Raw genomic sequence first — 13748 nt, 5'->3', positions numbered from 1 at the left:
CAGAGCAGCTGCACCATTTTACATTCTCACAGCAATGTGTGAGGGCTCCAATTTTTCTACATCCTCACCAACACTTGTATGCCCATCTTTTTAATTATATCCATCCTAGTGGCTGTGACACGGTATATCATTGTGGTTTTAATTTGCATTTCCCTGGTGACTAATTATGTTGATGATTTTTTTCATGTGCTTATTGCCCATTTGTACATCTTCTTTGGGTCACCTCAGTCGTAGGAGAGGTACAAATGGAAATACCTTTATTTAGGGAGGAACTGATGCCATTTACAGGAACCGATATCCTTCTTTCAAGCGAGGCAAAATTAATAGTTGTTTAAAAATACAAAGGGAGAATACTTCTTTAAGTAGATTGCATAGGACTCTGAGGTTAAAAACACCCTTTATCTTTAAAAAGTATGAAAGGTAACCTCAGAGTTAAATGAGTGAGAGAAACTTCTCTTTTAGGGTAGATAAATAAGTAGTGAATACAAATTCCCTCTTAAAGAATTAAGTAATGGGCTCCCATAAAACATTATCGCCAATATTCCTATCTTTTGGAGGAGCCTTTGAGACTTGTTTAGAAGTTAGTAGGTAATGTAACAAGTGTACTGTTTTGAAAAAGGTCAAGTTATCATTTTAATATATATGAATGCATACAGAAAAACTCAGTTTACATAAAAGGTAAAGTATATGTGTGTGTGTGTGGGGGGGTTCACACTTCCCCTAATAGTCCTCAATTAATATTTGCTGATTTAATTAATGTTAAAATCCCCTCCACTCTGCTTAACAATAATAGCCACCATTTACTGAATGCTTACCATATGCCAGATACAAACTTCATATATGTTATCTCATTTACTCATTTATAATGAAGTATTCCTTGAATAATCTCATATAGGTGAAGAAACTGAGCCTTAGAATTTAAATAAATTGTCTAGAGTTAAACAGCTGCCAAGTACCTAGCTGTCAGAGCCAAAATCAAACCCAGGTCTTTATGCCCTTCATTTCTATTCCTCTTGAGTTTTTTTATAAATTCTCATGGCAATATCCATTGCATAATGCAAGGTATATATGAGTATGTAGTCCAATTACTTCTAATATCAGTTATTCTCCTGTAAGCTTCGTGTTGTGTCATAGGCTCCCATTATCCTTCAGGATAACTCTTGAGTGTTTCTTCCAGGAGCTATTTATCAGCTAATTGCCCTTCTTAGGATGACACTGTACCTATAAGAAGGTGTGGTAATGAGTCTTTGACATACTGAATTTCTGTAGGTCAGCTATAGCTGAATGCTGAAGATAGGGAAAGACTAGAACATAGTATGTGAGACCTCTAAACAAACACAGAAATGGCTTAGACATTTTAGTGAGAACTCTACAGAGGCACGAGAAGGGATGTCAGCATAGGGATAGCTGTTGCCCCCTGCACTACAGTCAAAGAAGGGAGAACACCAGGAAGGGGCAGCATGCTCCAAAAGGGTCTATCCCATTAGGAGGATGGTTCTGGAAATAGACTACATATTCATCACCATTCAAGTCCAACCTTAAGACGTTTAGCAGGGGCTGAAATAGCTCTACTCACCTTGCTGAAAAAGCTGTGCCTCGCATTTCCTGCTAAGCTGGCACTTCCGTTTCCTAACACAACAGCTGCTGGCACTGGTAGTGCTGGCCAGGAGTGGGTCACATCTAGTCAGCACCCAAGAGTGAGGAAGGTGTACTGGTCAACTCCAGAAATGATGCAGAAGTTTATGCATCACCATCATTACGTTACAAAATGTCAGTGCCACAAAGATTCTTTTGCCCATGAACAACTCCTGGCTTTGCAGGAAATATCCTTCGGATGCCTCAGTGGTGGGAAGGCAAGCTATCATTGGAGCCTCTTCCTTGTCTCCTTCTTTCAGTCCAAATTCCTCTCCTGGTGTTTTTTCAATCCTCTTCTTCAGTCTGACTCCCTATTTTCATATCTGGCCTAGATCATCCAAAAAAAAAAAATGCTATGAAATAAGAAACGATTGAATAACCAACAACTAGACAATAGTTAAGGAAATTAGAACACATTCAGCATTTGGCTCTTAAGTGAATAAATACATTTTTTTAAATGAGTATTTCTTAGCAAAATGAATACTTTAGGATTTAGATTAAATAAATTTTACCATAGGATAAAACATGCAACCACTAAGAAGAATGTTTACAAAACATTTTAATGACTTAGTATAATTCTTATGTCATGCTATTAAGAAAAAAGAACAGAATATGAAATTGTACATATAGTACTCTCTCAACCCTGTTGAATATCTATGCATATAAAATCCTGGAAAGAAACTCACTAAAATTTTAATAGTGACTATCTTTGGATAAAGACATAATGGATGTTCTTTATATTTTTCTGTCTGCTTTTCTGCAACTTGTGAGGTTTTCTCTATGAGCTATTGTTACATTTATAATCAGAAAAAGAAACATAAATGCCAATTTTTTATTTTTTATTTTTAAGAAGCAAAGTTTCTCTGTATACCTAGAAAGAACGCTCTTATTGTCACAGATGTTTTCCGGGGCAGCTCTGCCCCAAGAAAACTGTAGACACTGTTCTGGGAGAAAACCTCCCACAGCCACCTGGCTCCCTCTCATGTCCACACACGTGGTGATCTGGCAGAATGGGGAGATTAGTGTGGGAATGCACTTCTGTCTGTCGTGCACTTTGCCCAGCTCTCTCAGGTGTGTGCTTGCTATTTCACTTCTGCCGGTCTCATTTGTTGCTGGTGAAGAATTTTCCAGAATTTTCACTCCCAGCAAAAGGCACTTCTCTAGTTGGGCTCTGGGAAATGGAGAAGTAACATCTGCCAGTTTTCTCTACCCCTCTCCATTATTCCTACTTGGTTTGGGCAACATCCCAGGAGAAAGCAATCATCACCCCTCCCACCCCACATCATTTAAGTGGCAAAACTCCACCCCCAATACCAGTCTTGTTCTTGTATCTAAAGAAAGCTCTGCCCAAATAGAATTATTCCTAATTTGCAAGCTTAGGGTCAAAGAAAGAGCCAATTTTGAACGTTTGCTTAAGAATCCTAAATTTTGGTTTTCTACCATGCTGTTCAAAATTTAAAAGCAAAACTGTATACTAAAGACTGAAGATTGCAAGACCTGAGCCAGAAATGTTCAGTTGTGAGATGGAAATGGAATGCTCTCAGAGGAAGGAATTTGTTTAATGAGGCTTGATTTAGAAATGACAGAACATGACAGACACTACATGGCCTTTTCTAGAAAGTGATGTTGTTCATGTGACACCAATTCAGTCACTTCAGGGGACATACTTCATGCATATCAGTATTCCCAGGAAAGTGCATCTATAATACGAGATGCTTGTGCTTTTCTGGCCCAGCTCTGTAACAACCAAATTTGTGACTTAGCAGAAATTCATGGATGGGAAAATCCAGTAATCCCAAATTTCCAGACACAGCCAATTAGCATAGGTGTTTACAACGCTAGCTGATGCTCACTGACTCTGGTTAGATCAGATGGTACTATTTCATGGTCTTCCTAGTCTTTTAGGTCCAAAGCCTTCTCTAGCCTCTACAGGCAGAGTGAAGCCATGCCTCCCTGTGCACCAGTGCACCTCTTTTAGGGCCCTTGTGACAGGGGCTGCAATAGCCTGCCTACAGATCTGTCTCTTTCACCAGACTGAGACCCTTGGAGGGCAAGCATTTATACCTAGCACAGTGATGGCTGCTTAATAAATGTTTGTGGAACTACTTAATCAAAATGTTAATATTGTTTCTCAGAATTGATACCACACCTTAAAAGAATGTTTAAAATATTTAAATATTTGAGAGAGGAATATTTATAGAATTTTAGAACTGGGAGGGACCTCATTTTATAGATGGGAAAACCATGGCTCAGAAAGACCAAATGACCCGTCTGAATTCATCAAACATTGCTGAGATCACTTCTCAGTGCAATGCTCTTTTCAAGAGTTAAATGAACTTGAGGAAAATGGACTTTGATTTTATGCTCTGGGAATTCAAATCTGTAAACCTTTAACTTCCAGTGTTAGCAAAATGGTGCTATAGGCCTCAAGGAGAGTGTTAAGTACAGATATTAGAGGCAGGCATTTTGCCCGCTAAACCTACGGAAGTTATGTGTCAAGAGAAATCTTACTTTAATATGTTAAAACTGTTTTCATTAGTTTGTGGCAAGTTTTATTTTTATTTTCATTACAGGTTTTAGATTTATAGAAAAGTTACAAAGATAGTACAGAATTCCTGTATATCTGTCACCCAATTTCAATTTCCCACCATGTTATCATCTTACATGACCATGGTATGTTTGTCAAAACTGAGGAACTAACACTGGGAATTACTATTAACTAAACTCCAGACTTTATTCAGATTTTACCAGTTTTCCCACTAATGTCCTTTTTCCATTCCAGGATCCTACATTACATTTAGTTGTCATGTCTTTTCTAGTCTCCTCTGGTCTGTGACAGCTTCTTAGTCTTTGTTTTTCATGACAATGACAGTTTTGAGGAGTACTGCTTGGGTATTTTGTAGGCTGTCCCTCAAATTGGGTTTGTCTTATGTTTTCCTCAGGATTAAACTAAGGTTATGGGTGTTTGGAAAGAATACCACAAGTGTGAAGTGCCTTTCTCATCACATTATATTAGCAGGTCAGTGACACCCCCAGGGTATCGCCCTGATCCCCACTGTAAAGTTTGTCTTTCTTCTTTCCATTCTCTGTTTTTTGGACATGAGTCACTAAGACCAGTCTGGAAGGGGAGAGCGGTTTATCTTTATATATTATTTGGGATTCTTTTGTAAAGGGGATTTATCTCTTTTCCCTTTATAGAAATTCTACTTTAATAGATAATAGCAATTTCTTGAATTTATGGGAAGTTAAACTAAAATCACGGTTGTATAAGACAGTAGGTTTTGGCAGATGTAATATAAACATATGGTGTTGGAATGTGAATTTAAGAGATAAACACCTCTTTGGGGACACCACCGTGACTGAAACATTTCATAGCAATAAATTTTCTAGATAACTGAAGTTTATGCCTTTAATCACTAAAAGTTTTTTTAAAACTTTTTTATTTTTTACAAAAGTTTATTCTTAAGTGTACAACAGACTCCAAGACAACACTTCTAGCTATAGGTGGCAACAAGTCTTATGGCAGGAAATCCAGATGTTAAAACTGGAATGAAATTAGGGATCACCATTGCCTCAGGCACAAGGAACAGCTCATTTTTTGCCAGATTTCTTAATGCCACCTGTGGCCAGGGGGTCCTTCCCCAGGGCCTTCACTTTTAATTCCTCGAGTTTCTTCTGCTCCTCTTTTTGCTTCGGCTTGAATGCCTTTTCATCTTTGTGCATCTCCTCAGCCTTCTTCTTGGGCTGCTTCAGGGGCTTCTTCTTGCCACCCATGGGCGACATGATCACGCTCAGCCCGGCCCCTACCGGGTCCTGTCACTTTGCCCCGCCACCCCCTCACACTGACCTTCGTGGCCCAAAAGTTTTTAATATATAAATTTCTTCCATTCTTATGGTTTTTACCTTCTTGTACAAAATATGCTGAAGACAATTTAACTTTTTTTTAAAAAAATTGATCATTCTACTGAAATTCACAGCAATGATGATGGTTGAACTTAATGACCTCTAAAGTTTCTTCCAATCCAAGTTTAGTGAAAAATTAATGAAACTATTTCCCAAATAATGAAAACCTTCTTGTTTTCAATCTATGGTTCTTACTTTGGGGTGGGAGTATAGTGGTCTCAGCTGTACTTCTAGACCAGAGAGAAGCAACAGGTGTTCACACAAAAGCATCCAGGACAGCACATACATATCACTTGGGGAGGATGTAAAAAGGCCGATTCTGATTCATGCCCAAGATTCTGCATTTCTAACAATCTCCCAGGTGATGCCAGGGCTGCTGGTCCATAGATCACTCTTTGAGTAGCAAGGACCCAGGGAACCCCATATACCAGACTTTATAGTCTGGCTGTTGACAGGCTTCAGACAGTCAGGGAGTTCCTGGGACAGGGCAGACCTTTTCTCTTATGCTGCAAAGATCTTTGAATAGACATGGATCATTCACAGTGTACAGCCAAAGCTTAGAAAAAGAAGGAGCTAAATGTCAAAAATAAATACCTCATTCTTCTAATATAAGCCAGAGGAAGCAAAGATAATTCTCTTCCTTCAGAGAACTACTTTGAGGCAAACATGCCCTTGATACTATAGTTCCTTTGATGTTGAAAACAAGTATCCAGACCACACCAAAAAGACAATAAGCTAGCTTTATGTAAAAAGTAGTTTACATAATCTTTAGATTATGTAAAGAATTGGAGAGAAGGTCCACTTCTAGAACTTGAAGCTTCTTATTTTAAAATTACACTTGAGGATTTTAGGACAGCACTAATGTTCATTTTATATGACTGTTTCTACTACTATTTGCTCACAAACAGAAGGTGGGTTTGTCTGTCCTTCAAGATCTAAGCGACAGCAGCCAAACCCTTAGCTGCTTTCTAATTAAGTTAATATGAATATACTTATTTAAATATATGGAATCTACTTATTTAAATATACGATGAAACTGTGATTCCTGAGTGAAACGTAGTGTCTTCAATAGGGCAACTAATAGTTTCTTGACTGTGAGAAGTCTTTCCCATCATTGCATGCATGACAGTTCTAGAAATTCTACTAGAAATGCAGTGCTGAGGAAAGAGCACTATGCATGCTGGTCTGGAGACCTGAGTTCTAGTCCCTGCTCCTCCAGTAATAACCTGAATAACAATTACTTGAACAAGTCACTTAACCTCTCCAGGCCTAACTGTACAAACTAGTTAATCTCAAGGTTTCTTTCAAGAGCTAGTTTTTCACCACTCCATTCTTATATCTCAGAAAGATATTTTGTATACACTTCAAGACAATGCTTATCCCTGTTTATAATGCTGTTAAGAAAGCTGATTCTGCCACCTTTATGCCTACCCTTGAGCAAGTAGCAGCTTGAATGTTATCTTATATCAAGTATTCATCAGAGGAAAAATAGCTGGGATTTGGACCTCATTTCTTGCATAGATATGTTTGTGGTTGTAAGCTAGGTAGTGCTTTAGTTAATATTAGGCACAGTTATTGTTAAGTTCTTCTTTTCCCCAGACAATGACTAAAAATCAAAGTTTATAGCATGAATTATTAACAGTTGGTAAGATTCTGAATTTATCATAAGGCGGTAACAAATACAAAGGGTCCCAAAAAAAATCTGTACACATTTTAAGAAAGGAAAACTGTATTAAAATTGTAATACTCATTATATACCGAAAACAGAAGATGAATACAAGTCATGTCTGACTTCTGCAATTACAAGAGGTGCTCAAAGTGGTTACCATCAGTATCCATCCAGACACTTCTGATTACGGCAAACTACTGCTTGAGCAACTTTGACCAGAGTGTCCACTTGTATCATTTTTTTGGCACCCCTGGTATATTAGAGGTGATTTTAAAAGGCATATTAGAGGTGATTTTAAAAGGCAGAAAGCAAAAATGCTGGCTGCTGCCTGAAAAATTTTAGCGTGGGAAATATGTGTCTAGGACAGAGGCAGACACTATAGGGCGTGAGATACAGCACTGCACATACATAGTAAGGAGTGTGGGCTCTAGAGCTACGTTTCGGGTTTGAAGCCTGACTCTGCCACTTAGTAGCTGCATGACCTTGTAAAATTATTTAACCCCTCTGTATCTCAGCTTTCTTGAATGTAATAGGGACAATACGTACTAGTACATAACTCATAGTTATGATTAAATGAATGTATGTAAAGCACTTAAAACATCACTCACTACAAGTTAGCTATTGTTATTATTATAATTAGGAACTGAAATGGGAGAAGAGGAACTAGTCAGGACAGAAAGGCAAGCTTGGTCACATTAAGAAATAAAAACGTGCTGAGAGCAAGTTCAGAAATGAGGAAGAAAGTACTCTCCATGCCTGCTTCCTACATTGAGTATTCTATGTAGTACATGCCTTCAACACTCGTATAAAAACTCTTCACTGTGTGTGTGTGTATGTATGTGTGTGTGTGTGTTGTATTTCAAAGTGACTTCAGATATATCATCTCGTTTGATTATCAGCCATCTAGGGAGGTAAAATCTCGTATGCAGCCTAGCAAACACTGCTGAATCTCACAGAATGTGGGTAAGGCAAGCATAGGATGGGTCCTGAGAGCAACAAAGCACAGCAGGCCACCTGTTCCTAGCTGGTTCAGAAAAGTGTTGCTGGGCTTTTTATAAGTCACCAAGGATGTGATATGGGGCTATTTTGTTTCCCAAGATGACCTCATCGTACATTTCCTGAAAGCATTATATTTGATCTTCGTGTCTTCACATTCATCAAATGTACTTCCATGTTCCTTGGTAGTAAGCATATTTTGCATGCCTTAGCTATGTATCAGAAAGTAGCCATTTAAGGCATTTTTTCTGTTAGCTCTGAGAGATACTTGTATTACCAGGCAATATCCTGTAGAACAGTACTACAAAAATGGTTCAAAGAGAATTAGGGGACCCATAAAAAATGGCTATATGGCGATGGTAGAACATAATCTCTAGCCAAGTAATAGGAAATAAGTATCAGAGAAATTATTGGCTTATTATTAACTTAAATAATAATTAACATTGACCACTTACTATGTACCTGACAGCATGCCAAGTGTTTTATGTGAATTTAATCATCGTGATATTGCAGTATAGCAAATAGTAGGAGCTCAGTAAATATTTGTTGAGTAACTGAATCTATGAAGTAGGAATTTTATCCATTTTACAAATGATGAAAATTAGGTTTAGAATTTTCAGTTTTGCTGAAGGTCACATAGTTATTAAGTAATTCGTGAATCTAGCATTGCTTAGTGTAGTGGTTCAGGGTGGGAACTTTGCAGCCAGCTAAACTACGTAGTTTTGAATCCTAGTTCTGCCACTTACTAGCTGTATGACCTTGGGGAAGTTACTTAACCCTTCTGTGCCTCAATTCTTTCATCTGAATTAGAAATAAATTAAAAAAAATAATTCCCACTTCCCAAGTTTTAGCAGATTAAATCACACAGCTAGTCAGTAGCTAGCCCCTGTTGGGAGAAGGTAGATTGAAAGATTAAAGATGACTAACACATACAGTCAACTCTTAAAATTGGGAGGGAGTAGAGAGAAGACAGGAAAACAACTAGCTCATTTAAGGCAAAATGAAGCCATATGCTAAAAGGGGTGCAGGGTACATGCTGAGGAAAACCAGAGGAAGAATCGATGAATTCTGTCTAGAGGTAATATATTTGCCTAGAATCCATCCCAGTAGCACTAAAGCAGGTCAAAAACATAGTAATGAAACATATTGAGTTTACTTGAAGTCAGAAAAGTTTGAAGGTCTGGGAGTAGCTGAGCAACACAGAAAAAAGTTGCACAAAGGAAACTTTGAACAATGCCTAGACATTCATGGCCACTCCCACACAGTTTTGGATGTGGGAGGGAAACAGTGACCTTCATTTCAACAGACAAATGAAATATTCAGTACCAAGAATAAAGTGAACAATGTGATTATTCTAAAGAAAGTCCCCTATCTACTTGAGAGAATTTAGAATGTGTATCTTCCTCTCTTTATCTTCAGTTTTGCTACTTTGGAACCCAATGAATCAATTTCTTTTGGAGTTGGTCTTCCCATTTTGAGGCCAGAAGTTTATGAGATCTCTCTCTCTCAACTCTCTCAGGACTTGTACTCTTCCAGCAAGATCTTGCCCATCAGTGAGATAAAATGGTGCAGCAAAGATATTTCCATCTCCTCTGCCTGATCTTGGTACCTTGGAAAACAGAAATTAAAGATTTCATCCCACTCTTGGATGGGGTGTAGCAAAGGACTAGAGGAAACTTTGATGAAGTAAATACTGTGAATTACTATGAATAAACCATTTTCAGATTGTGTCTTTCCTATTTCTGTAGACTGGCCTTATTTCTGGCTCAGTCCCCAAGACCAGATCTTGTATAATAGGTTAACTCCTAGACAAGTTTGAGAGTGTGAAAGCTCTAGGATTCGTTATGATAGACTAGAATTATTAGAGCGAATATATCTCTGAGATTCTTCAAGCTCATTCTCCTAAATTCATAACAAATCTCTAGTAATTGAGAGAACAGATATATTTAATTATTAAGCACTTAGTATTTTGCTCCATGTTGGGGGTGGGGAACAAAAATTATAAAATATTAGAAAGGAGTGGTACAAATTCCCAAATCCCTTAAAGATCTCATTGGAGTGATAATACAAAGTCACATTAGATAATTGCCTAACAACACAAACAAAATGCAACTAGATATATAAATGCATGGATAGTGCTATATTGTGGACTTCTTTCTGGCTCAGTCTCCAAGATCAGATCTTACGTAATATTGCGTCCACTCTTAGGTTTGAGTGTTTGAAAGATCTAGGATTTATTAAGATATGTATAACCCCCAGTCATTCAAAGTACAGTAGTTTCCTGGTTAGATTGATATGGTGGCAAAGTGAGGAGAGACTGGAGGGATGGAGTTTAGTTAGGAGGCTGTTGAATAATCTAATACAAGTGATAAGGATTCCTATTGATGGTAGGAAGAGAAAAGGGAAGATGGATGTTTAGGTAAGTTAGCAGCACGTGGGTTTCCAATTGCATGCTATATTCAACCTTAAGATACAGTATTTGAATGTCAGCAATGATTATGGTGACAATCCTGGATTTTAACGCACTCTTATAATGATTGATTTAACTGAAAAGTTTTTAAAAAGTCAAAAGAGGGAGAGATGCATGATAGAAGTGGCCAGAAGGGTGGCTTCAGTCAGGAGCAGGGACATCCTCTTTGAAGATTACCCTGGGGTTTACCTGAGCCTGCCCTGAACATAGTGTCTGATGTGTCTGGATAGAATAAGACACATAGCATGAGGCACCCGACTCTATTCCCTACCTTCAATCAAATTCAATTCAACAAGTATTTATTGAGCACAACTATATTCCAGCACATTGCTAGATTCCTGTGTACTATAGATACATATTTTTCAAGTTAGTTCCATCCTTTATCTACACAGAGTAACAAAATATCCATCGATATATAAAATACTTAGAAAAAGTAGAATGTAAGTGCCAAAGGTATGGTAGAAACAAAACTGGCCTTCTTTTCATTTCTTAAACACAGCAATCATATTCCACCCTCAGCGCATTGGCACAGCCCAACCCTCTGACTGATACACTACACCCACCCCCCAGTTCTTCTGCTTTGCTTCTTCTTATCCTTCAGGTTTCAGCTTAAATGTCACTTCCTCAGAGAGGCCTTTCCTGCTTCCTTGTGTAAAGCAGTCATTTTCTGTTTATTTTTCTTCATAGCAATTTTCATCTTTAATTATTTGGTTTATTCACTTGAGTCCTTTAATGTCTGATTTCCTCACTAGACTATAAACCTCATGAAGGAAAGAATTACATTTTTTTAACACCATATACTCAGCCTCTGGTACAGTATGTAGCACAAGGTAGACATTCACAAGGTAGATATTTGTTTAATAAATACATGAATATTGTTACTTTTACTAGTTGAACAGTTTGAACCAATATCATGGGGAATACTTCTCTTAAAGATTTAACTTCTGAAAAATGATGAAACAAAAAGTTTCCTGAAAATCTGCAAGAACAGACTTTCAGAATGGTGTTCTGTGAATTATAATCTGATGGTCATTTGTAATCCAGCAAAGATTTCTGATGCCTCTAATCACCCCACCTTCCCGGATTCTGTATCTTGTAAAGAATAATTCTAGCCTTGACATATGAGAAAAACTAAAGATGGAAAAATTTAAAGAACAATTTTAATGATGTCCTATTTTAGGGGATTTTCATTATATACTTTAAAATAAGAAAACCCGTTTGGCATATTAGGTATCTGTGGAAATAGATTACTTGATATATCTGCATGAATGTGTTCAGATAAAAGCATTTGCAAATCATGCCTTTTCGAGTATGATTAAATAAATCTCTATACTTATCTATTAAAACTCATAATCATTGTTACTGTTCAAATATATTAGGGTTGAATATAACATGAAAATGGAAACGTAAGAAATAGCATTCTTGGATCTACAGATGACTCATGCTACTGGTTTAACCATTTTCTTTAAATTTTTCACAATTATGGTTTATTTCACATCCTAAAATATAATATTTAATATGTAATATTATTGATGCTGGAGGCACACAAATAATGAATAATCTTTATTTTAAAAAAGAAACAGGTTCTAACTATTTCTTTTGAATTTTAGGCTTATTGTTAATTAAGAATGTTTATAGTTAATTTAATACTAGACAGATTGTAACCTTGAATGTAGCAACTGAAATCAAGAGAAACTATTTGTTAAATGCATCTCTTTAGGAAAATTTCACAAAATATTGTTGAGCAAGGCTATTTAAAACAACTCAAAGCTATAATTACTTCTAGGCTATAGCAAGATAAATTCAGTTTGTTTGGATTTTGATCTACCACTAAATTTTGGATTTGGGGAGAGTCTCATTTTGATATTTAATACAGCAATTAAATTATAACTTGGAAAGTGAATTCTATATGGCCTGAGGCATGTATAAATTATGTGAAAATAAGTAACTATATAGACAACAGACCGTTCCATACATCTGGGTATAAATCTAGGGAAAATCTAGTAGAAGCGACAGTTGAGAACACTTCAAACTCAATCCTCTAGCCTTTAGATAATATGGTTCTAGACTCCCTCTAGTGGTTCAACCTTTTGGTGCTTTAATTGGTAAGCTTCAGGTCACAGAATCACCAAATTTGGGGTTTTTATATTAAAAACAAATAATCAAAAAAAACACAAACTGCTATTATAGCTCTGCTGAGAGAGTGTGGATAAGAGCTGAAGGTCCAGGAACAGGATTCCTGGTTGCTTTTGTTTGCAACCTAAGGTAAGAACTGGACCTTTTAGGGAAAGGATGAAGTGAATATTTCCTGGGTATATGGGTCCTATAAGGTTAGAGCATTGTAGTTTGACCTTGTATAAAGTCAACCTTGCAGACCAACCCAAAGCAACATGTAGTTTCCTCCACATAATATCCCTAATATCACAGCCTCTACATCTGTTTTAGACCAAATGCAGAAAACTCTAAGTTTGATTTAACTTTATTTGCCTCCCTGTGTTGGCTTTGGTTATGCCCCTTGGCTATATGTTATAAAAAGTCTCCTACCTCTTCCACATGGCCATACTCAAAATATGAGGAGGAGAAGGACTCTTAGGTTCACTCCATTCAACTTTCATTTTCTGGCCAGTTCTACACTGTAGATATACATACATGTACCAGCTCTTTTATATAATACCCCTGTACATATTTAAGACAGTTACCATGTCTTCACTAAGTCTTCTTTCCCCTTTTTTGGAACCTCAAAGCTTCTTGAAACCAGAATAAAAGAACCTCCGTGAGGTGCAGGCATCATTGCAGAATAACTTGATGGGCATTTTATTCACACCTTTGGGGGTCAGTAAAAATATTGACTTTTTATTTCAGAAAATACAAAACTGTTCTTGAAAAGTATGAGTTTGGAGTCTTTATTCTCTGAGGAGAACAGAAGCCAATAAGATTCAGAAAAAGAAGAAAATAGGATGTAATGGGTGATTTACCCATTTCAGGACCTCTTCTGAGTATGCTATTTTCTGATTCCTTTTAAGTTGTTCCAGCACTGGAGCTAGAAATAGACAGCAGAGGCCAGATGCATGACTG

This window comes from Rhinolophus ferrumequinum, chromosome 6, assembly GCF_004115265.2.
Source record: "Rhinolophus ferrumequinum isolate MPI-CBG mRhiFer1 chromosome 6, mRhiFer1_v1.p, whole genome shotgun sequence".
Lineage (NCBI taxonomy): Eukaryota > Metazoa > Chordata > Mammalia > Chiroptera > Rhinolophidae > Rhinolophus > Rhinolophus ferrumequinum.
Note: the sequence above shows the minus strand (reverse complement) of the source record.